The sequence below is a fragment of the Thunnus maccoyii genome, chromosome 9 (assembly GCF_910596095.1).
Source record: "Thunnus maccoyii chromosome 9, fThuMac1.1, whole genome shotgun sequence".
NCBI classification, from domain to species: Eukaryota; Metazoa; Chordata; class Actinopteri; order Scombriformes; family Scombridae; genus Thunnus; species Thunnus maccoyii.
Window position 1 is genome coordinate 26,614,041 of NC_056541.1, and position 23,538 is coordinate 26,637,578.

At 39.8% G+C, this 23,538-nt stretch overlaps 1 protein-coding gene across 7 annotated transcripts in view; it reads left to right on the forward strand.

The window, feature by feature from the left end:
- The first annotated feature begins 8,269 nt into the window (after positions 1 to 8,269).
- Positions 8,270 to 23,538, forward strand: part of ncor2 (nuclear receptor corepressor 2) — a 105,529-nt gene continuing 90,260 nt past the window's right edge. For 5 of the 7 annotated variants that reach the window (XM_042420152.1, XM_042420149.1, XM_042420153.1 and 2 more), the window contains exon 1: positions 8,270 to 8,556. The gene's annotated coding sequence lies outside the window, so the exon portion shown is untranslated. The remainder of the gene's footprint in view (positions 8,557 to 23,538) is intronic. The other 2 variants (XM_042420146.1, XM_042420150.1) reach the window with 1 other exon arrangement.

Below are 23,538 nucleotides of genomic sequence, written 5' to 3' on the forward strand. Positions count from 1 at the left end.
AGGACAGACGGCCGGGTCAGGTGGAAATAGGAACACTGTGAATGCTCAGGGAGCACTGTAGATGCTTACAGAGCGGCTTCTACTCTCAGAGGACCCTGTATTCCTGCATCAACGCTTTCCAGGATGCAGGCGCTTGGTTCAGTGCTTGTTTGATGGACTATTTTCCCTCCTTCCTGAGCAGGGCTGTGTTCATTTTGACCTTGGTGTAAGCAAAGCCAGACAGAAGCTGCTGAATAGGATATCTCCCTCTTCCTCAAGGGCGTCAATGGCAACGCACTCCTTTGTGTTTTTTTATGATGATTGTGGAGAGGTATGCTTAAATTTCTTTCCTATAACATGTCTAATTTGCATATTTAGAGTGTGTAATCTAACCTGACGCGCCAGATGGTTTGTTATACAGAACCATCTGAGAAGTTGTCCTTGGAAACTGTTTGGAAAAGAGCAGGCACTTTCAAAAAATACGTGGCAGGTGGTTGGATGAACCATCTGTCTATCACTGTCTGTCACCGTCTTACCTTGCTAGGCAGCTGGATTCGCAAGATCACATGTGAATCCTCACAGGATGCCAATTGGTCTGAACCAATTGGCGTGGTTCGTTCTTCTACGTCTTCTCATTCTGGTACCATGTGTCAGTATTTAATTTCAAATGTGGAACACTGAAGGTATATCTCTTTATCATTAAAGCAGCTATCAAAAAATTTCAGTTATTGGATGAATTGCTATGAAATTTGCTTACAATTTTAAATTACATACATTCATGTTCTGCACAGGATTACTTGTAACAAGGTTGATGGTCACTTTACTATGTAGTGCCGTCCCCAGTCAAAATTTTAATTTGTCAAAAATTTTAGTTTATGACTTAATACCTGCAAAAGATTCCCGTAGCTTCAACTGTATTTTGTGTTTAGGGCTAATTAGCCAATGTTAGCATGCTAACACGCTAAACTAATGTAGTCTAGCATTTAGTTGCTTAACAGCCAGATATTTCCTTCAGGAGTTGGTGGAGACCAAAAACAGAGCTAAACAAAGCATAAATATAGTTACATTCATCACGTGGGCAGAGACACAACTCCAAACGAATGCTAATTTTGCTCCGTATCTGCTGGATGTGTAAAAAGGCAACTGCAACAAGTTTGCCACATCAACTTAAGTGTTGTGTTTTACAGCTTTTTTCCGCTGCCCCCAAGTGGCCAAAAAATCAGCTCTTGCAGGTTTAATTACCAAGATACAGCTCTGTATCTTGATTCTAATTTTATTTGATTTTATTTCATTGTATCAGAGACAAATGATAAAACCTCTAAGATCACAGGCTTTTACATCAGTCTTTAAAAAATAGAATATTTGATATTTTATTTCCATTCTGAATGACAACCTAGTAACATTTGAGTGTATGTAGGGGTGTATCTATCATATTTCGGGTTCTTTGTCTCTTGTGTGCTATATGGGCAAAAAATTCAGAACGACTGTTCTGCAGGGAGCAGCAACACTGCAGAGGCACCTACGGCTGGGAGTGGAACAAATAAATGTGTGTAGCAGAGGAACAGCTTATGAATAGCTCCGTCTTCTATTGTCCTGTCAGGGACTGAGTCTTGGGCTGCAGTAATTCACGAGAGAGCTCCATCTGCATGACAGGAGACTCTGTCTGCTTTTTTCAGAAGTGAGATCTAGTCAGCCTGTCTTTCTGTCAAAAGCTCGGCTGAGTACTGAGAAGGGAACTAAACTCTAAATGCCCCCACTAAGGCTCACTATGTTGCCTCACAACACAGAGAAGATAAATTCATATGATGTAGCACAGTGTAAAGGCTTAGCTTTGAGGAGAGAGATTCAGTCAACTTCATTTCTGTCTTTAGAAAGCTAAAATAACTGTGCTATCCCAGTCCAAACACCTCAAAGGCTATATTGCAGAAGTTCTCTGAGGGCAAATCTGGATTCTTCACTTGATACAAGCAGTGAAATCCTCAATCATTTGATCAAAGTCCAACATTTGCTTAGCTGACACTGGAGCAGTTGGGAGAAAAAAATGGGGACTCAGAGATGGGAAGTGATTGACAAGGATTTCATTCTGTGCCTTTCTGTGGCGTGTTTGAGTGTCGAGCTTCCTCCTTTCAGCCATGCTGCTGAAAAGCCCTTCCCTCAGGGTGTCTTACTCAGCCTTGACACAGACACTGCCACTACCTTGTGATCTCACTGCAAAAAAGCACATGAAAGATCATTCTCAAACACACACACACACACACAAAGAGAGGGAGTGTGTGACAGAGACTACTTCAGTCACAGTATCTGCTATTCACTCTATTCTTATCTCAGTACTGTTATCAACTCCCTCTAGACCATAAAGCTCTGTTGACATTTCACCTCATTTCTGCTGTAAAAAATACTTCCAAAGCCTTATTATCTTTATCACATGTCTTGTTTTAATTCCATTCCTCTCTGTTACAGTAGAGAACTTTTTCATGCAGCTTCATATTTTGATCACTGCTCTGTTTATAGTGCATCACCAGACATGCGTAAACCTGTGCTATTCTAGTTTATTGACGGCATTTCATATGAATTAGGTGCACCTTATCAACCATTTACGAGTCTGTGTGTTGACATTCACTTGGAAGATAACTGCCAGTGTCATCTGACTCAGAGAATGCATGCTTATCTCCCACCATCCACCCAGAGAATAAGAATATAGACACTGTGTCCATGTGGGAAATGGCTACTGTATCAATTTCCATGGCTTGCTAAGATGCATATGCGCATGATCGTGAGTCGCTGCAATGTGCTGAGTGTGTTCTGTGCTATATGTTGAGCTACCCCCTGCACAGCTCCCCTAAAGTTACCCATCCCCCAGCTGAGACATTTTTGCTCTGTGTGACTACATTACGCCAGCTTCCCCTCCCCCACAGAGTGAGCCTTCAGAGCTGGTCCCTGGGGTGGGTGTCGGTGTGGAAAGCAGGCCTTTTTCCCTGTCCATGGGATGTTATTGATGACGTGAGGTAATGGATCTCCCCGCTGTGCTCACAGGGACACTGAGGATAAATCAGACAGTGGGTAAGACCCAACCAGCCATTCCACCTCTCTCCAGACTCAACTGCCATTTCATTAGCTTTATTTATGGGGGTTTTGCACTCTTCTGAACCCCTCCCCTTCCATCCTCCCACTCCCCTTCTTCTTCCTCCCATATATAGTGCTATGGCAACCCATATACACCCAAGTCCTCCTTTCCTCCCTTTTTTTTCCTGGAAATCTTAGTATTCTCCCTCCCACACATCTTCCCAGGAGCTAGTGCCTGCATAAGTCTAGTTTATGGGGAAGCAAAGATATGAGCAACCTGTGAGAATACAGCCTGTTATCGTGCGATGGAGAAAAGGCTGGATAGATAGTGTTGTGTTCTGAAGTGGTGAAGGACTCAGTGCTGGCTGGGCTTTTAACATTAGACGCAGCAGTGCAAGTCCACCCAGCTCAGCACTTCCTGCAGAGCCGTATTTGAGTTGGCTGAGCAGCAGCAATTCACCTCTGGGCTTATGGCTCAGCCACTTAGCGAGAAACTGCAGCCAAAAACAGCTTTGTCCTTGAGAAGAGAAAGGAATTCCTTATGTGTCCTTCCTGGAAAGGACTAATTGGACTCTTATCTATGCTATAAGATCAAATGTCAATGTTTCTGTCAGGTATCTATAGAGAATGTGTCCATTATTGGTAGGCAGACTATTCTGTTTGAAAAGGGTGAACAAACTATCACCTCACCTCTATTTCCATGCCAGGAGAATACCACTATGATTCACTTTAGCTCTTTCATCACTATGTGCTTCTCAACTGCCAGGGTTTATCACACATACTGAAGAAAGTCCACACCATGTCCTGATTTCATTTGTAAAAGGCATCAATGTCATCTCTGTTAGTACTATTTGTTGATGTGGTGGCATATGATCAGAGAGCAAATATCAAGGCTGACTGGTTATTTCATATTTCTGAAAAGTTTTACCGATGCCAAAATTTGTTCTGCGTGTAAATGTTGATGGTATATGCTCTATCATGTCTCTGCATCTAACTTAAAGTACTGAAACCTGGATTAGACATGAAAGGCAGTGAATCATACTCTCCTTGAGGGCTTTTTCCATTAGAAAGAAACAGGAATAGGTTTTTTTTTTTTTGTTCATTTAATGGTGAACATTGATGTCATGACAGTCATGCTGGAACATGTCCATACAAGGTCCACTCTAGTTTACTCTGCATGAATCCATGCGACCTAACAGATGGTTGACTGAGCTAAGCTCCAGCGATGCTGCGCCACTGCCAGTTTCATTACAGGGGTTCACTTGGACATGGGACAAGTGTGAATATGTCTGTCACGCCCACGGCAACCACTGACACCGAAGAAAGTCAAGCACGATTTAAAAACACACGATAGAGAACATATTACATCACGGCATGCCTCATATTATGTAATCGGATTTGTTACTGGAGCACATACAGCAGTGTGCAATATATCAACTGATTATTTTATTGCATTTAAAAAGCGAAATGATCAAATACTAAGTATTAAGCAACTCTTTCTAGTGGTGTGTGCACTACTGTGGTTATGTAGGTGGTCTGAATGTTAAATCAAACACACCTCAGATATATTTGAAAGGATTTCAGCCTAACACCGATTAAAATTAAATTCAAAGCAATATCAGTGATAGAAATGCTGTTAAAATACATGGATATATGATGTAACAAAGACACAGAACATAATCCAACTTTGTATTACACGTGGGCGAGGCTGGAAAGACTCATATTATGTCTCAACAGTAAAATTTAGTCTACACATGATCTTGATAAAAGGAAGGAAAGGAAAAAATGAGAGAAAAGCGCGTGCTGGCGGTCGGCCAGGTGTGGACAGACTCAGGAAGTTAAGCCGGAATTCCAACAATGCAGGCAGTTGTTAGACTCTTCAGTGAGATGCTGCCATTTCTGCTCTCAGTGCTGTCTTTGTTGTGGCGAGGAGGCAGTTAGGTGAAGTTTTGTGGCTGTGAATAAATCTCACACTGACTTTGCATTGTAAACCCTGACTGATTTGTGAGTAATATGAGGAAATAGTGTCATGATTAAGAAGTTTTTTTTCTCGAGAGAACAGGCTCCTCTCTCTCCAGCTGCCTCTGATATCTACAGAGAAAGATCATTTTCCCAGGCTATTTGACTCGAGCCCAGTCGTGACAATAATAAATGCCGGTGATGGCAGAATGAATTATGTCTCAGCTAAAAATGTACATCATATCCAAAGGAAGAACCTGGCATGTAATTATACCAGTGTTATAAATAGCAACACGTGCCATATAATATCCATCACCTTCAACTGAAAGATCACATTATAGATGGAACACATGACTTCACCTCGAGATATTTCATGTTTATTACAATATGCATAGATTGTATGTTTCTGATTTCATTGTGTTTGAATCTAATTAGTATAACTGATCACACCTCAGATACTACCCCTGAAGACAAATGCAAACTGAGAATAGCAGAGTATAATAATGTGTTTCTAATCAGCCACAGTTTTGGAATATGGCACTGGCAAACGAGTATTTGAATTTGTAATCAAAGCTGATCATTCACAAAGGGGAGCTCCATTAATCCGGTATACTCCGGATGGCAGCTCGTCTTTTAAGACTGCTGTTTTGATGAGGATTTTCCCTCTAGCCTCCTCTCTGTTCTGGAGGATTTTCTGTTGTTCATCTTTTATTTCAGAGCCATAATGACTGTCTGCAGTGCATCTATCAACTGACAGCCTTTGAAATCTCTGAAGTCTGCTTAGCTGGTGCGCTCACTCTCAGAGGTGCCTTTCATGTGGGCTCTGGATCTATTGAAACAATCCTCTCTAGTCCTTTTTAATAACTTGTACAGCACCTGAAGTGGGTTGCAATTTTATTTTCTCAATCAAGGAATGTGTCCATTGTTCAGATATGAAGTATTTACTGATTGTGAGATTTGAGGATGTTGGGTGAGTTCATCTGTCCATTTGGGCTTTGTCTGAAGCTCCATTTAACTCTATGGGGGTTCTGGCAGCAGATGAAACACAGCTGTTGACATCAAAACTGGCGAGTGAGAAACGTTTGTGCTTTATCAGTGAGCTGACAAATTGGGCATTGCAGAGATAGGGATAAATTATTCTGACATACGCCGGGACCCAGAAAGCACAGCTGAAATAAACAGATCTCTTTCCTGCTCTGTGATGGCTAGATGAAGAGAGGGTGGTTATACTGATGGTTAGAGGGGGTCTCCCAAACCACAGAGCAGAAAGAAAAACACGGGGAAGAAAAACAATCCCATCTGACATCATAGGGGAGGCTGCCGCTGAAATTTAGGTCAAGATATAGCCTGCCTGAAGTGTGCCAGATAGTTATATGGCATAGCCAGGTTGCCAAAGCCTTGTCCAAGTGGAGTGACATAATACATAATCAAAATTATACAATATAAAATGAAATGAAACTAATTACCTTAGTCTGTCAAAACCAGGATTATGTAGCAGCAGGTTTCTTTCTTTGATGAACCTCATTGACTGATTTAAATGCTTTTAAACAGAATATTTTCTGTGACTGAAATAGCTGCAGGATGGGTGGTGGTTTTAGAAGCTAGTATAGCTGTGTGAAACAGACAGAAAGGTTTCAGACCATTTAGAGGGCACTGGCTTCAGCAGAGTCATCAACTATGTACACAGCATGGGATGTTGTGATCTCCCAAATACTATCCTTCAATGTTAAGTCACTGTATTCACAGCTTGTACTTCTCTGTGGGCATCAAGCAGCACAGATGTAAGCTTCCTGGAGTGTCAACGCTTGAAATGACCCCTTTTGGAACCTCAGAGTTCAGACTGTAGTGGGAGGGAGGGAGAGAAAATACAGAGGGTTTTGTCCTCATAGCTGCAGTGTGAGAGAGACAATACAAGTTGTTGATAACATGAAACTGTGTGCCGATAATATGTCTGAGTAGCAAGGATGTAGAGATTCAGGCGACGCGTATTTGTGTTTTATAGACAGAATACATTGCCAGATATATAGGCCTAAATACATTGTGACTGAGATGAAAGCAACATATATGTATATATTTGTAAAAAGAAATACAGTGTGTGTAGATGAGCATTTGTACAGTGTATTTATTTTATATCATCATATCATATAAACATACACTAGAGAAATCTATAAGGAAACATGTTTATATGTTATGGGATTGTATGTAGGCTACAGGTCATGTGCAGGAATGCAGATCAGACATGCTATATGTAGGGAGTTTTTTATGAAATATTTGCATTTTTCCTGAGAAATTACATTTTGTTTTTGAAATGTAATTGGGTGATTTCTAGTGCAATGTGCGCAAACCTGGCAACCTACCTACTAGGATGCAAGCGGAGGCCATCATGGAGGGGGTTAGTCCAAAAATTATAAAATTTTGGATTTAAGGATTATGTTGTTGATGGTTGATAGTAAGAGGAGAGCAGCAGTATGCAAGGTCTGTAGCTCAAAAATTATTGACACAACCACCACAGCACCCAACTTCATCTGTCACTACAAACCCACAAAGAAAGGTACATGAATGTGTCTTTTTGGCTAACTTATTGGCTGGTCAATTTCAGGCTATATATTTATATTTATTTATATATATACTTGTTTTTATTTTATACACTATTCAGTTGTATTTAGCTTTGATGCAATACTTATTTGTCCACAGAAACAGTTAAGTAAGAAAACAATGACACAGTATCATATGAGAAGCATGTTAGACTGATGCGTTAATAGGCCAAGGAGAAATGGTGTAGAAGTGGTGGTGGTAGGGGAGCAAGGGCAGGAGGCTTAACATTGTGATGTATTTTTTTGTGTGTCTTACTTCTGTTTTCACTTTAGAGCCTGTTAGAGCTATAGGGCTATATTATAATTTCAAAGCACCACTCTCCATTCAGTGAGGAGGCTTGTTATTGATTTCCATAACATGTCAAATATCATTAAGATTTATAATGTGTAAGCAGGCTTCAACAGTTTTCGTTAATGTTGAAAATAAAACTCAACTTTTCATGACCACTGTCTTTTAACTGATTTAAATGTGGAAACTGGAGTAGATCATCAGAATTTCCTGTGACTTGACTTGTCTTGCTTGACTTACAACAAGGACTCGTCTTGACTTGCTTGATTCTCACCACAGTAACTTGGGACTTGCTTGAGACTCGCTTGTGACTCGCACATGTGTGACTTACTCCCACCACTGGCAGTCTTTAGTAAAGAGGAGGGGCGAGAGAGCATGCGGACCTATGGAGAGAGAGAGGCGGTTCAGCCCCGCTGTGGTCTCAGCAGCAGCAGCGGCTCAGGGAGTAGTACCAGACCACTGTGTTGTGCAGGAATAGGCACGACATAGCTGAAAACCGCCAGCGGAACAAATGAAAACGAAAACTACTCTTTCATGTGGATTAATTCAGAGGCGAGACACTCAATCGAAGCGAGAAGCTGTTTAAGCGAAATTGGACCGACTGACGAGGATTGGGACATTTGCTACTGTACGATAACACCGCCGGATGGTCTCTCTTGCCCCGCCGCTAAGGTTAGTTAGCTTCCATTGCTGGCTGTCCGTCGGTTTTGTGGGGGTCTGTCTGTTCTGTTGTTGGACGACGGGGTCTGGCTATTCTTTGGAGGGGAAACACACAGATCAGTGTTGACCTTTTCGAGGCTACACGTTAACGTTACAGCGACACACCTCATTAAGCCTTTAAGAAAGGCAATGTAAGAGAGCAACTAGCTGGTTGCTCACCTCACCACAGTACTCCTAGTTAGCTGGCTATCGTCAGCTAGTTAATTATTTTATAAATCAGGAACACGTGCTACATGGCTAAGCTAAGCTAGCTAATAGCTAACGGTGCTAGCTGACTAAGCTAGCTGTCAGAACTGCGGAATAGCTAACGCAAATTTTATAGGACTGAATTAATCCCGCATTCGTATTTTCTGTGTAAAAACATAGTCTCCCTCACAACACTATCAGTATCCACTACCTGTAAATTATGTCAACTTTACAATGTATGAGTATATGGCGATATTTGGCTAACTTGGTTAGCATGCTAACTAACAGCTATTTGCTTTGGTTTACGGTTGTAAACACTGGTTAGATGAAGTTGACTTGGTGCCTTCTGTCGATAGCTAATCTTAACGTGAGTCGGTAACTCGTTCCTTTGTTGTTGGATTGCTGATAAGCTCTGATTTGCTGACTGTAACGTTAGTTGTTCAACCAGCTTGATGTCAAGTCATAGACAGAAGTTAAGGGGAACGTCAGGGGAGTAAGTGTTAATGGTTGGTTGTCTCACATTGATAAATGCCTTCTCTGACAGAGTAAATGCTTTTGAGTTTGACTGTGGTTTTCAACCTTACTTAATTTCTAGCACTTGTCCTTCAATTTTAGGTAGGCTAAGTTAAGAGTCATTACTGTTGACACGTAGATACCCACCTGTAAGCAAGAGTTACTTTTAGAGGCTGTTTAACTTACTCACTGAGTGTGATGTTGTCAGACTTTTTAAGGGCAAAAATATCTTTACTTACAAGTTGTTCATCTTAATGGAACAACCAAACGCTTGTGTACAAGGCCTTGTGCCAAAACATTACCCACAATTAGGTGATCATTAACATACACAAAGTAACTATGTATTGTTGTGGAAAGAAAAGGATGTCTGTCCTTGTCAACTGCCCAATCTCTACAGCGACTTACATAAGCAATCAGATACATTTTACTATATTTAAATGAGTATTTTAGTTTTAGAACATATCCATGCCTTTTCAAATGCTCAATTATCACTCCATTATCACTGTCTTTGAAAATCAACCTTCGTTTTCAAAGCCAATGATAATGGTGATAATGGACTGGATTTAAATTGTGACACAGTGAAATGTGGTTCTAAGTGCCTCTTAGTGAATACACATTTGTATTGCATGAAAACTATATAGAATTGTTCAAATATCCTTAATGATTATTCAACATTGTGCTAAAAAATGAGCAGTTCTTATCTGTCATTTGAATTGTGCCGTGTGTATTAAATCTGCTCTTAAGAAACAGCACTGTCCCATTATAATTTGAGGTGGCATAGTACTGGGGAGTATTCATTTATATGTACCTCAGCTAATAAAGCCGAGAGCACGTTCATGTTGAATGCCACAACTAGGGTTGGGTCATGTCTGGTTTTGCCGGTCCGGTTCGGTGTATGAGCTTGAACCGGTTTGATTTTATGCGAACCAACTGAACCAGCATTTGTCATTATGAGATGTCTGAGCGTATCACACGGAGGCTCTGACACTGACAAGGCTGGCTGCTGCTGTCCACCCAGCTGGGCGCCTAAGACGAGCTGGAGGATGTACGCTGACCCATGCTAATGACGCAGATTTCATACAGCTTCCAGCAGTCTGAGAGAAGCTTGTGTTGACCTTGATACAAAAGGACGTGACAGATAATTTTACCAGCCTGCATGGCGGCTAGCAGCTAGTTAGCATGGCTAGCATCGTTAGCATAGCATAGCCGTACCGTGCTGTGTGTAGCTGCGGTGTTTCCAGCTGTGAAACTGGAAACACTGCAATTACTCACAGCACCCTAGCACAAGAAGAAAAGTTAAATTGAATGGTTGTTGTGAGAAATAAAAACACGGTGTGTCACTTAGTTGTCTTGACTGTGGTGCTGCTGCACTCATTTGTGCGACACCTAGTGGTAAAATTCGGTATTACTGGTCCGGTCTAAACTGACCCCCCCCCGTCCGAACGTGTAGGAGAACCGTTGGTGGTCATGAATAATGTGAAAGGCTGTCTCTAGAGCCGCTGTTTCGTTTGTCCGTTGTGGGCTACTGGAGTAACATGGTGGTGCAACATGGCGGGCTCCGTGGAAGAGGACCCGCTCCCTATGTAGATATAAAGCGCTCATTCTATGGCAACGAAAACACAACGATTTTTATTTTCAGGTGATTATACAGTAATGAAAACATGCTTATGAATATAATATGCAATTTCTGCCAAGTCCGTTCTGCTAGATGCCACTAAATTCTACATACTGCACCTTTTAATATGAAACTGGTTTGAAAATTTTTACAATGGCCCAACCCTAGCCACAACTAGACCAATTATTGGAGTAAAATTAAAGATATAGGGGAATGAGTGATAAATATCAGATGATGTTTTAATAATATGAAATGTTTAAGTGACTTCAACAATTTTGTGAGTTGGAAACGCTGTCATTTTTTGTTCAAGGGTTCACTGAAATTACAAAACATATTTTGTCACTAACTACAGGTTGAATGTTGCAATACAGATAGTTTTAAAACAATGGATGTAAGTGAACATGTGTCAAGACATATCTTAAAAGGTGGGAAAGTTAAACAGTAGCTTTTTTTTTCTTCTGAACTGTCTCTTTGATCATGTAACTGTGAGTTTTCCCCCGGAAACAGTTCAGCCCAGGTGGTAAGCCACCTTCATGCACCTTGTCTCGTTATCCACTTAGTAGTTGATGACCTATAAACAATAGCCACACTCATTAAATATATAGCACTCTGTGTTTGAAATAGTACCTCTGCTCTCTTTGGGTTAATGCTATAAAATAAAACACTATGAGAACTTTGTCATAACACTTCCTGTTGCTGCTTCACAATTAAAGATTTCCATTGGCTTCTGTTGTGAAGTAGTTGCAAATTCCAAAAGCCTTAGTCAGTAACTTTAGTGACTGCTGCTTCGTTGGAGTGTGAAATACATAAATATGAATATTTAGGTGCTTTTTTCGGGAGCTGAAAAGTATTCAATATTGCAAGGACATATTGGAAGAAGCAGAGATGACCACACACTTGACAAGCACAGGTGCACGAGGTGTGCGATATGAAAAAAAAGAAACTACTTGTATTTCTGATAATTGATGTTTACATACATATGTATTTGTTCTCAATAAAACTTTGTTTTGTGAAAACTAAGGTCCTGCTTTGGAACTTATTTCCTGTAAAGATTGCCTGATAAAGACACAAAGGAAGAAGCGTGAAAGTTTGGTAATGGTAACTGACTTCTTGTATGTCACATCAGAAATGAGTATGGTGCATTAGCAACACCAAGAGTTGCTTTGGGGCTTGGTGATTTGAAAGATACGTTGAGACATGATTTTGCTGAATGTTAAAATTTCTGTATAAATATATTGTTTTAGTTATTTCCCTCTAATTTGAATAACTACTGTTCCTCCTTCTGTATATGTGTGTATATGTTTGTGTGTGTCAGTACACTCCTTCATGATACTATTTAATCTGTAAAATGTGCAGACTGTTTTGGTTTGTTAAAACTGAAGTTGGTTTTAGGAAATGAGCCACACAAATGCATCACAGTTGACACAGTCTTGACACAGACTGCATACAAAAACTTCCCTTTAATAAGTTACAAGAAGATATGAAATAATGATCCAAACAAGGAAATATCTGACCAAACAGTAAGTATAACGGACTACGAATCTGACCAAGCGTTTGGCTTCCGTTACTGGACTGTTTGGGTAATTTGTGGTGTGGACACAATTTATTTGGCACTTAAACAAGTATTTTGGTTTTATACCCAGCCACATTGCCTTGAGACATTTGAGACACTGTGCGTCTTCCAAGGCAGTCTAGAGAGCTCAGAGTCTGCCGTTAATCCATAATGGTGTGACATTGCTTACTTCTGTGCAGTCAGTACAGTGTCAGCTTAACAATTTGGATTGTAAAGAGTTAAACGAGAGTGAGGCGATATCTCCCCCTTATCCAAAAGGGTAATGGGGGCAAAGATAATCCCGTGCTCAGTGTGGTGCCTCAGGGAGACCGTTTCACTGCTAGTTCAATTTCTTCTCGTATTATGAAAAACAACACAGTTATGAAACTGGAAAGAGGAGAGCTTCTTGCTCATTTTATTGTCTGTGAGAGATGAATCCTCACAGTGAATTCTTGTGGTAAAAAGCATTTTGCATCATCAAAAATCACATTATTTCTGTTAAAATGCAAAAAGTCTGCCCTTCAAATTCATAAATATCACCTTTCATTTGGGTCTCAGCTATCTTATTTAAGAAGGAAGTATTCTACCAATTTTTCTAATGATTAATCCAGCAATCAAATAATAAGAATTTAAGTATTTTTTTTGAAGAGTGAGAGCTGATATGAGAATAACTTGGTCCTGTCCCTTTTGAATTAAACAATGGATTTCATTGTACAAAACATTCTTAATATTTATTATTATTATTATTATTATTATTATTATTATTATTATTTATTATTTATTATCATCATTGTTGGGGAGTGGGGGGGAAGGAATGATGCTGTCTTTTTTGACTTTAGCTTGGCCAATGGTCAGTTGGCTGCCAACATGTGCATACAGACATCCCTTGACAGCGATTCAACTTGCTGAATTGGTTGAACTATGGATGATAAGGGCTGATTGGACACAGAGATGTTTGGTAAGGCCCAGTCCAACGAGTTATCTTGGTGTGTCAGGGCCTTAATATGGAACTGCACCAATTGTACACATACAATGTCTTTCAGGTGTTAGGGAGAAGGGTTGGGTTGGTTTCTGGTTTTGCTGGTCCGGTGTACGAGCTTAAACCTGGATGAGCTGGAGGTGGTAGGCTGACCTGCGCAGCTTGTGTTTTGAAAACAACCCGCGGATACAAAGGGACACGATGGATCATTTTACCAGGCTGCACAGCTAGTTAGCATGGCTAGCATCGTTAGCATAGCATAGCTGTACTGTGCTGCGTGTAGCTGCTGTGTTTCCGGCTGTTAAACCGGAAACCCCATGGCTACACACAGCACCCTAGCACAAGAAGAAACGTAAAGTTGAATGGTTGTTATGAGAAATAATGACACAACGTGTCACTCAGTTGTCCTGACTGTGGTGCCGTTACACTCTTCTATATGGACTCTTACTATGTTCCACTTGGGAGCGACTGAGTCATGTGTGACACCTAATGGTAAAATTTGGTATTACTGGTCCGGTATTTAGTTTAATATCAAACTGGTTTGAAAATGTTTAGATCTTCCCAACCTTATTGGGGAGTATTACTACATGTGTGTGAAGAAAGTTGTATAAAACCTTTTGTTGCTCCAGAGGGAGCTGCACAAAGTCTGATAAATTGTCTCAAGTGACGTCATGAGTTGCATCGTGAGTAGTATAGGTGTAGATTTTGACGAAGAATTTGTGGAATAAGAAAGACAATGTCTCTGGTTCTGCTACACAGTTTTTATGCCTCCGCGCCGGTGACATCTGTGGCCGGAGGCATTATGTTTTCAGGTTGTCCATGCATACGTACGTCTGTCTGTCCATCCCATTCTTGTGAATGTGATATCTCTGGAACACCTTGAAGTAATTTTTCAAATTTGGTTCAAACATCCAATTGGAGTCAAGGATGGCCTGATTAGATTTTGGTAGTCAAAGGTCACTGTGATCTCAGAAAACATGTTTTTGGCCATAACTTAAGAATTCATACGGTAATTATGACACAGTTTCGCACAAATGTCTAATAGAATGAAATGAAGTGATGACATTTTCTATCCAAAAGGTTAAAGGTCAACTTCACTGTGACATCATAACGTTCTGCAAAGACACTTTTCTGGCCATTTTTCAACGCCATAACTTAGGAACAGAAGGGGATATTGTGACCATATTTCACATTTGGTCGGATACTGAATTGGTGACGCTAATCTTGAGTGTCCACCTTGAAACTGTGGTGATTGTTTAGATCTTCTGTGCTGCTGGGTTTAAGATGTGTGTTAAGCATCCATGTTTTAGAATTTGTAGCTTCTTTGCAGCAACATCCATATCTGAAGCATCGTCTACTGTCATGGCTAAAACTTTGTCTTCTATCAGAATCCACTTCATTGGCCGAGCATGTGAACACATACAAGGAAAATACACTTAATACCTTTTATTAAATTCCCTCAAAGTCTTCACTACAGATATTATGAGTCTGGACAGGCATGGATGTAAACTGCAACTTGACTGGTTGGCGGAGGCATACAACTGCAAGGCGTGATTCTAGTTTTATTTTTATTTTCAATTTTGCATTGGGAGTCCAACAGTTTTATGAAAGGGCAATGCTAGATTATTTTGTATCTCATAAAACGTTTGTTTCAGCCTTAATTTGTATGTTGATTATTAGGTTGAATTTTGCATTAAATCATAAGTCAACATCTTGAGACTTGTAATTTCCACACACTGAAATAATCAGTGAGTTTTCAAAGGCGCGATTCTCTGATTCCGGCAAATCCTGTCATGATGCAATTCAGATTTAACTTCCACCACTGAGTGTTTCACACTTCATATTGTGAAATGTATATTTACAGTAATTATGGCACATGAAACAATGATTATAGGGAAATAACACAACTTTGGTATGTTGTGGTGCACTTTATGATCCCCTAAGTTAACATTGCAGAAACCAAAGAGGGAAATATGAGGCAGTCACCGTGAAACTGCCTTCCAGGCGCATTCCCTCCCCCCACCCAGTTTCCCTCTCACTGAATGAGTAACAGCAGCTGTCTAGCATTTCTTGCTCACTAGTGGACTGCACCTGGTAGGTTTCGTGTGTGGAGAATGTTATGCTTGACTCAGTGTGGTAGAATATTATGATCAAGCACAGCTGGTCTATTGCAGTGCCTCAAATTACTCACAATCAAAGTTCCATTGAACTGGACACGATGCCACCTCAGTTCCAGTGGCTGCAATGGGGCTGAAGTTACACAGTTGTACTGTCTTCTGGGATTGCCAAATGGAAAAACCGTGGTTGTGACATGCTATTTGAGAAAAAGTGCTTTTCTCATATTGCTTTGACAACTCAGCAGAGTGCATCAAAACCCATGCAGCTCATGCAAATAGCCTATGGCTGAAAGACGAGACCCATGATTTTGTCCTCATTGTAAATGCAGTTGTAAGATGTCAAAAAGGGGGGGTGGGTGTACTGGGGCTGCTGGCTTAGGGGTTAATGGGGTCTGGAGGTCAGACTGATTCTGTGTCTGTCACTCTGCGGAGCTCAAATGGGTCACAGGATTTATCTGTCGCTCCAAGAATTTCTGATGCTGCTTGCAATAATTAACACAAATTCAATGAATCCCTGCAATATTTGTGAGAGCTAGCAATAGTTAGTCTTACTGCAATTCTGCATAAGAAAGTCATATTGGGAGTCACACTGGCACTATCCCTGTTGCCATTTCATACTTTTTTTTTTTACACACTTTAATGGTAGGACAACTTAGAAGAAAACAAGAGATGTTATTGAAACAGAGAGAGCATATGGATGTTCTTCTTGCTGAATGCCCTTTGAGAAAAGAAATGAAAATGGTCTGCTGTGGTAACAGAAGCACAGATTCCTCTGGAAATATCGGTTAGCTTTGGCACTTTCCTGCCAGGAAACCACCTAAGATGAGAGATAGGAGGATTTAACGGAGCTAACTGACCCACGGGACTGAGAAAGGTAACTCATTCTCCTTGCTGGTTGTTCCGACACATTCAGAATCATTAACTTTACCACTTTTGCCGTTAGCGTTGTCGTTAACAGGCAGCTCGCTTCATGCGTACACTTGTAAAATTTTTATTTTAAAGGCTCATTATTATGGTTTTGTATTTCTCTGTAATGTAGCAGAGTGTTAACAATGTTACTTATAACATTTTTCTCAGCCTTGGAACTCAAACCATTTTCTGATGCCCCAAAGAATATATATTTAAGTAATTGAATTGATATCATAAACGTGCGACAACTAGTTGACCAAGGAAATCTTTGGTTGAGGGCAGCCCTTTGTTCTCTTACTGTGTGTGACGTATTCTGCTTATCTGACATTTTAAAACAATCACATTTCTTTCTTGTGGCCTTTCAGTTATGTTATTTAGACTTTGCCGTATGTATGGATGACATGCCAGCACTAGTGTTAAACTGCAGTTACAATATACAGTTTAGTTTCTCACTGGCTCCTCTTTGTTATGAACTAGTCTGGAGTCGGTCTCAAGTATTTTTCAAATGTCAGAAGCATTAAACAAAATTTATGATTGCACAAAAACACAGACTGTATCATTTAGGCTACATACTGTTTATACTGTTTCAATAGAAAATAGAAATTTGCTGATTTGACTAATAAGTCTTAGGAACTTTTCAAAATAGCCAGAAAGAAGAGACATAAAGTCTCTAAGCTGTTGATTACATTGTTTTTCAGTTGAATCAGTAATCTAAACAAATCCCTTTCTGAGCCCTCATATTGTGGTAATGTTAGATGCTTTTAGTATGTTTGTGAAGCCTAAAATCAAATAAATATAGCCTCTCGGCATTATATTTTATTGATGTGCTACAATGAAATTTACCCAAACAATTGTCAGTTACTTAATTAATGACTCTTTCTTGCTGTTGTTCTTGTGCGTGTCTGTGTGTGTGTGTGAATGAGTTCTCAGTCTCAGTCTTTAGAGATTATACTCTACCCTTGAAGACACAAGAACACAATGAAGCTTTGACTTAAAAGCTGCATATTTCCCTTTTTATTGTTGGTTCCTTGATAAAACCATGAAAGTAATTGATTAGTGTAAGACTCCATGTGAATAATGGCCCACGAGTACAGTTACTGTGCAGCCCTTATCGTGTCCAAAAGACCATTCTTTAAAAGCCTCATCTAATATCCCTTTGATTGTGTGGTGGTGTTTTGTGTGTTCAGGGTTTTCCCTGCCTATCTGACTCACCGCCTTTGTATTATTGGCCGCCGCCTTTTGTTGAAAATTCCGGCATGTGATGTTGATGGAACGAAAAAGTCAGAACTCACCTGCGAGGGCAGTGTAGCACCCGGACAGTCTACAGCGAGCACACGCTAGAGTCACCTTGTGATTCATCTTCAAAAAAGGCAGCGGTTGCAAACATGTTTTGATTTAATGATTTAAATAATTACCTTTGCGAGACGAACGTGAAGCATATTGTGAACTTTCTACACCATCGCTCAGAGACTTAACGTTAGCGGAGCAGCGATCAGCAGTAACAAACGAGACCAGCTGACCAACACACACTGCAGCACTTAAATAAATAAAACCAACTCTGGGGTGAATAAAATAACTCGGTGCTCAGTCTGTTTCACCTCAAAAACCCTGCGCCTGTTCAGTGTCTGGGACAGCGATGGCTTTCCCCGGAGCTAACGGTGCAGCAGAGGGGCTGCTCTCCACTGCTGGAGACATGACGTTAATAACAACACAGCGGAGCACTCCTCCTCCTCCCCCTCATTTTGTTATTGTCATATAGGCAGGAGACTGTAAAACTCTTTAAGATGCTTTCAAATAAATTCATTCATTAATTAGCGCATTTAAGTTTTTAAAATAAAAAGGCTTCATACCATTTATCTTATATGCCAGTTCTGTTTCATATTGTATTTCAGTGGACTAAGGACAGCAGTGAATGGTTTGGCACACAGTATATTGGAGCAAGAGACTGAAAATAGAGCCCCATTTTCTATTCATTCAATTGAGAATTGATTCTGAATCGAATCGGCACCCAAGAATTGTGATGGTATTGAATGGGGAGATTGAAGCCCCACAAAATAAACACTGTCATTTGTCACAACCATTTATTTTTCATCTTTTTGTTCCAACTTGGTATAAAATTTGAATCCCTATGGACACTTTCGTCTGATAAATCATGATTTTTTTTTCACTTAAGCACACGACACTCTAAAGGTGCACACACAAACTGCGTACACTGCACCACTCATATTCTCCAACCTTTGCCACATTTGTATACAAAAAAATCCAGGGAAAGTCCTGATGCTGTTAAAAATGAATTAAATTCAAAGTTAGTCATTTGTTATACACAGGACTTTCTATTTTGATTTTCCTGGCTATGAAATGGGGTTGCTATTAAAACTAGTCACCCATATTTAAACACACTAAAAGAGAGGCAGACAGCGGATTAGCAGAGATTAGAAATGGCTCTGTGGTAAGTGATTCACTTGACTCTGTTATGCAACACAGATGACAGCATTTTATAGGACATTACTCTTGTTTGTGTGTCAGCTACAGCTGTGGGTAGCGTTATATTTATCTCACTGATTAGTCTAACTTTTCTACTAGGAATGTGTGTTACAGCATAGTTTGTTTTTCACATTCTGGAAAGTATGTTTGTCAGGGCAGCCAAGGGCATACACCTCAGGGTTTATGATCTTGCAGTGGAGTGAAAGGTATGAAAGCCTAAGTGGAGTGTAATTACAGGTTATGGTGTACTTGCGTGGGAGGATTTAACTCCTGTCTTGACATGTGCACTGGATCCATGACAGTGCAGTTGGAAACAAATTAGTTCCCTGAATGCATCCAAACATCAAGCTGCTGGTGTGACATGCAGTCTGTGTTTTGTTTGGGTTGTTTGGTTTTCCCCCTACTAAATCTTTCTCTGTCCATAATTCAAAATCCTGTATATCAAATCTAGGTGGTGTTTTGTCTGTGTACATAACACAGGCATGTATGGCCATTAGTGTTTGGCAGTGTGCACACACACATGCGCACACACACTTCCACTGTACACACACACTTGAACCTTCTCATGCATAAATGGACGCTCTGTGAGGCTGCTGTCATGAGGGGCAAACAGAGGCACTCGGATTGCATGCTGCCATACAGAAGAACATTTCAAAGCTCTTGAATAATTAAGTAGCAGTGAGGAGGAAGTAGGTCAGCCCGGCAGACAAGTGCACTCCTCAGTTTTATTTCCTGCTCCTAAGGATGGAGAGCTGAATGTCAGGTGGGCTTTAAGAACAGAGCCGGCAGAGAATAAAGAGGGTTTCATAAGTTGAGACCTCATACATCAAAGCGATGCTGTCGCATTGTGTCCTGCGGATCTGAGGAGTGTTAAGTGTAGTGCCCTCAAAAGGGATCAAGTTTAATTTTGTGCATCAATAATTAACAAAGGATCATACATAGCAATCATTCACACTCAGTGTTTTATTATTTGTCACTCACATCAGTTTGCTTGTCATTTTAATTTTTATTTCAAATGTTTTGATTCAACTTGTTAACCAGGTGGAACTGTTAAAGTATGATTAGTTGTAGGGCTCCAAAACGATACCTTTCTGATACTTTTGAGTATTAATGGATTTTTCTAGAAAAACTTTAACCAAATACTTAAACAATAAATAATTTGACAGAAGTAATAGATAACTGTTTTAATAATCAATTGATCGTGTAATTCATTTCATTCAAACATTTCTTAGTGTCAGCTTCTGAAATGTGAGGATTTGCTGCTTTTCTTTGTTTAAAATGCTTATAATCCAATATCTTTGTGTTTTGGACTGTTAGTCAGACAAAACTAGCAATGTGAAGTGGGTACTTGGAAATCGTGAAGGGAATTTTTCACTGTTTTCTGACACTTAACAGACTGAATGATTAGTTGTTAATTGATTATAAAAATACCAGCACCAACCATACAGAAACTTTGCCTTAATTAAAGCCCCTGGAAAGGCAAATCCATGATTGGCTATTAATCATGTAATTTGGGATCTAATGTGCATATAGTAAACACTTAAAAACTATGAGAACATAGCCTTTGACATAGCCTATGTAATTCTTTAGAAAGTTTCTCCACTTCCCTTGTTACTGGGTTGCAGTTAGGCGGGGCTAAACTAGGGAATTTATTACGAAATAAATACCTGCCCAATCATATTTAAGAGAAAGATGATTGACGTGGCTATCTGGCCAAGCTGACTTCACAACACTTACTCTCATCTCCCCCATGAGAAAACAATGCACTGCACTTTTCACTGCACTTTTCTTTTAGCTAGAATGAGAATTCAAATTAGCCTGATATGGTTTGAAAGTTACTGTGTTAGTCTAAATAGCAGACTTGGGTACACCATCCAAATCTGTATTAATCACGGAGTGGATAAATAGCTCAAAAGTATAGCATAGCAATGCTAATGCTGACTGTTTCATGTAAGTAAATGAAAGATGCTAAAACACTTAGTTTCTTAGTCTGGAAGGTATAGTTCAATAAAAACAGATATGTGTGGTCTACTCTAGTCTGCTAGTTACCTGATTAGTCAAGATAACTAGTAGACCACTGGGGTAATTGATAATAAGCTCAAAAGTTTGAATAGTAAAACTAATGCTAACAGTTTCATGTAAATGAATGGAAGATGCTAAAACGATTAGCACCATACTCCAGGAGGTATAGTTAAATAAAAACACAGTTTCAGGTGGTCTAACCTAGTTTGTTAGTTAGTGGATTATTCAAGCTTTCAACCAAGTAGGGTTCATTTGATAGATTTGGTAGTTAATAGCAAAACATTTAAGCTATGCTAACCGTTTCATGTATGTGAATGGAGAATGCTAAAATGATTAGCATCATACTCCGGGAGGTATAGTTAAATAAAAACACAGATTTGGGTGGTCTAACCTGTTTTGCTAGTTAGTCGATTAGTCAAGCTTTCTAACCAAGTAGAGTCCATTTGATAGATTTGGTAGTTTATTCCATATCAGCAAAACGTTTTAGTGAATGAATAGAAAATAAAGTGGTACTTGAGCTGAAAGTGAGCTGTCAATCAAATGTGATCTGGACACGCCCAAACACAGTCCTGAGAAATGGTTTGAGCAGCTAAATGGGCTATTTTTGAGCTAAGTTTTCTAATAGTTATGAATGTTTATTTTCATTCAGATTTTTGTGGATGCTTAATGAGACACTCAACTTATAGTTATCATTTATGCATTTTTATGATTTCATGCCACGTTTCCAGAGGCTTTAATTGCAAAATTAGCAGACTATTTATTTTTATGTTAGTGCCAAGTATTAGGGTTTAATCAACAGTTGAGATTTGTGAGACAGATTTAATTCACTCAGTTTTGAGGTTCAATATATGGTCCTAATTAGTTTTAGCCAGGGACCTAATGAGATGAGTCAAATGTGACTCACTGGGCAAGATGGTCTGAATATTGTAGTGCGGTTTCTGGTGTCCTTGGCTCAACTGAAGAATGCCAGCCTTGCATATCCAGACAACTCCTCGCAAGCTGATTGTTCATTCCACCATATAAGTTCTGGAAATACCCAAACGGTCTGATGTATGCCAGAGTATCAGCAGACTATGGTGAATGTTTAATTGAGCATGTTGAGTCCATGGTGGAGTCATTTTGTGTGAGAGAGTTCTCAAGACTGGCCATTATACGTAGTGAATCAGTGAATTTCCCCGTTTATCACACATATTCCCACTTTGTACTGTGAGCATATAAGTAATTTCTCTTACATCTAGTCTTCAAATCTCACTTTTTCGTTTTTGGATTGCAAATACAAACTACCGACTAGTTATTTCCTTTCAGACACATGCAAAACATCTCAACCATGAACTGGCCATTGGCTGTAATCTTTGCAGTGCATTCAAGTGACACTTGTAACAGAAGACGTGAGGCGATGTTAAGCATTGGATCAGATGGCCTTTGTCGGCGCAAGTTCTTTTAGTTTGGTGTGATGTTACATGACCTTGGACGGATTCATGTAGATCAGAGAAGATATCAGAGAAAATCGTCTATCATGTCTATAATGTAATTTATTATAACACACACACACAATGGCTTTTGGACTACATATGTTTTAATAGACAGTTTAAATCAGCACTACAAACGTTTTCAAAAGACCCAGAATGAAGATGTTAAGTTCTTTAGGCTATGTTGTTTTAGGGCTGCCCGCTAAAAGTCGCTGAGATGATGCATCAGTAGATACACCCCTGAGTCGACTTGCATTTTGTCAGTTGAATCACTTTTTTTTTAGCCTTGTCATTGTACACAGAGTAATGCAGGGTGACAGCATAGCAGGCTGTAAACAGATTCCTGTCTCTAAATTACTGTGATGGAAGCAAAGAGGGATGATGGAAATGGAGGACAGCATGTCGTAGAGTGACATTGTTTCCTGTTCCGAGCTCTCATGTCCTGTGTTAAATGCAGCGAAGTCGGCTAAACTACTGTTAAACAGTACCAGCGTGTCTACCGTCTTACTCCCCTACTGTCTGGTGTGATCTACTCTTCGGCCGACAACGCAGCCAGCAGGAGAGATGCTCAGTGCTGCACACTTTTTATTTCTCTGACTGTGTGGGAATCTGATGTTTTCACATCACAAATGATGAACAACAGTATTAAAACACAAGTCTTACAGGTAAAACATGAGACTCGAGTGGTTTAGCGTGGGGCGGCTGCTTTGCAGGTGCGCTTGTATCGGTCTGAAGTGCCGACTCTGAGTTAGGGACAGCCTTAATGTTGCCTAATATTGTTTATACCTTTCAACATATATCTACCCGGCTTTCCAATTATATGAACATATACTGTACTGTTCTGTCACATTGTGGTCTAAAGCGTTTTGTGTTAGGATAAATTCCAGAGGAATCTTCTGTAGGTACAAACATGTTCTTGATGTCTGGATTTAGAAAAGAGGGCTACATCTGACATTACTCACATTTATATTGGTTCACTATAATTGAATTTACTCAACTATTGATTGTTGTTCATTATAATTAATTGATAAAAGTAATTATGTAAAATGTGTATCCCCAGTGTTAGTGTGTCTCTGTGAACAGAGAGA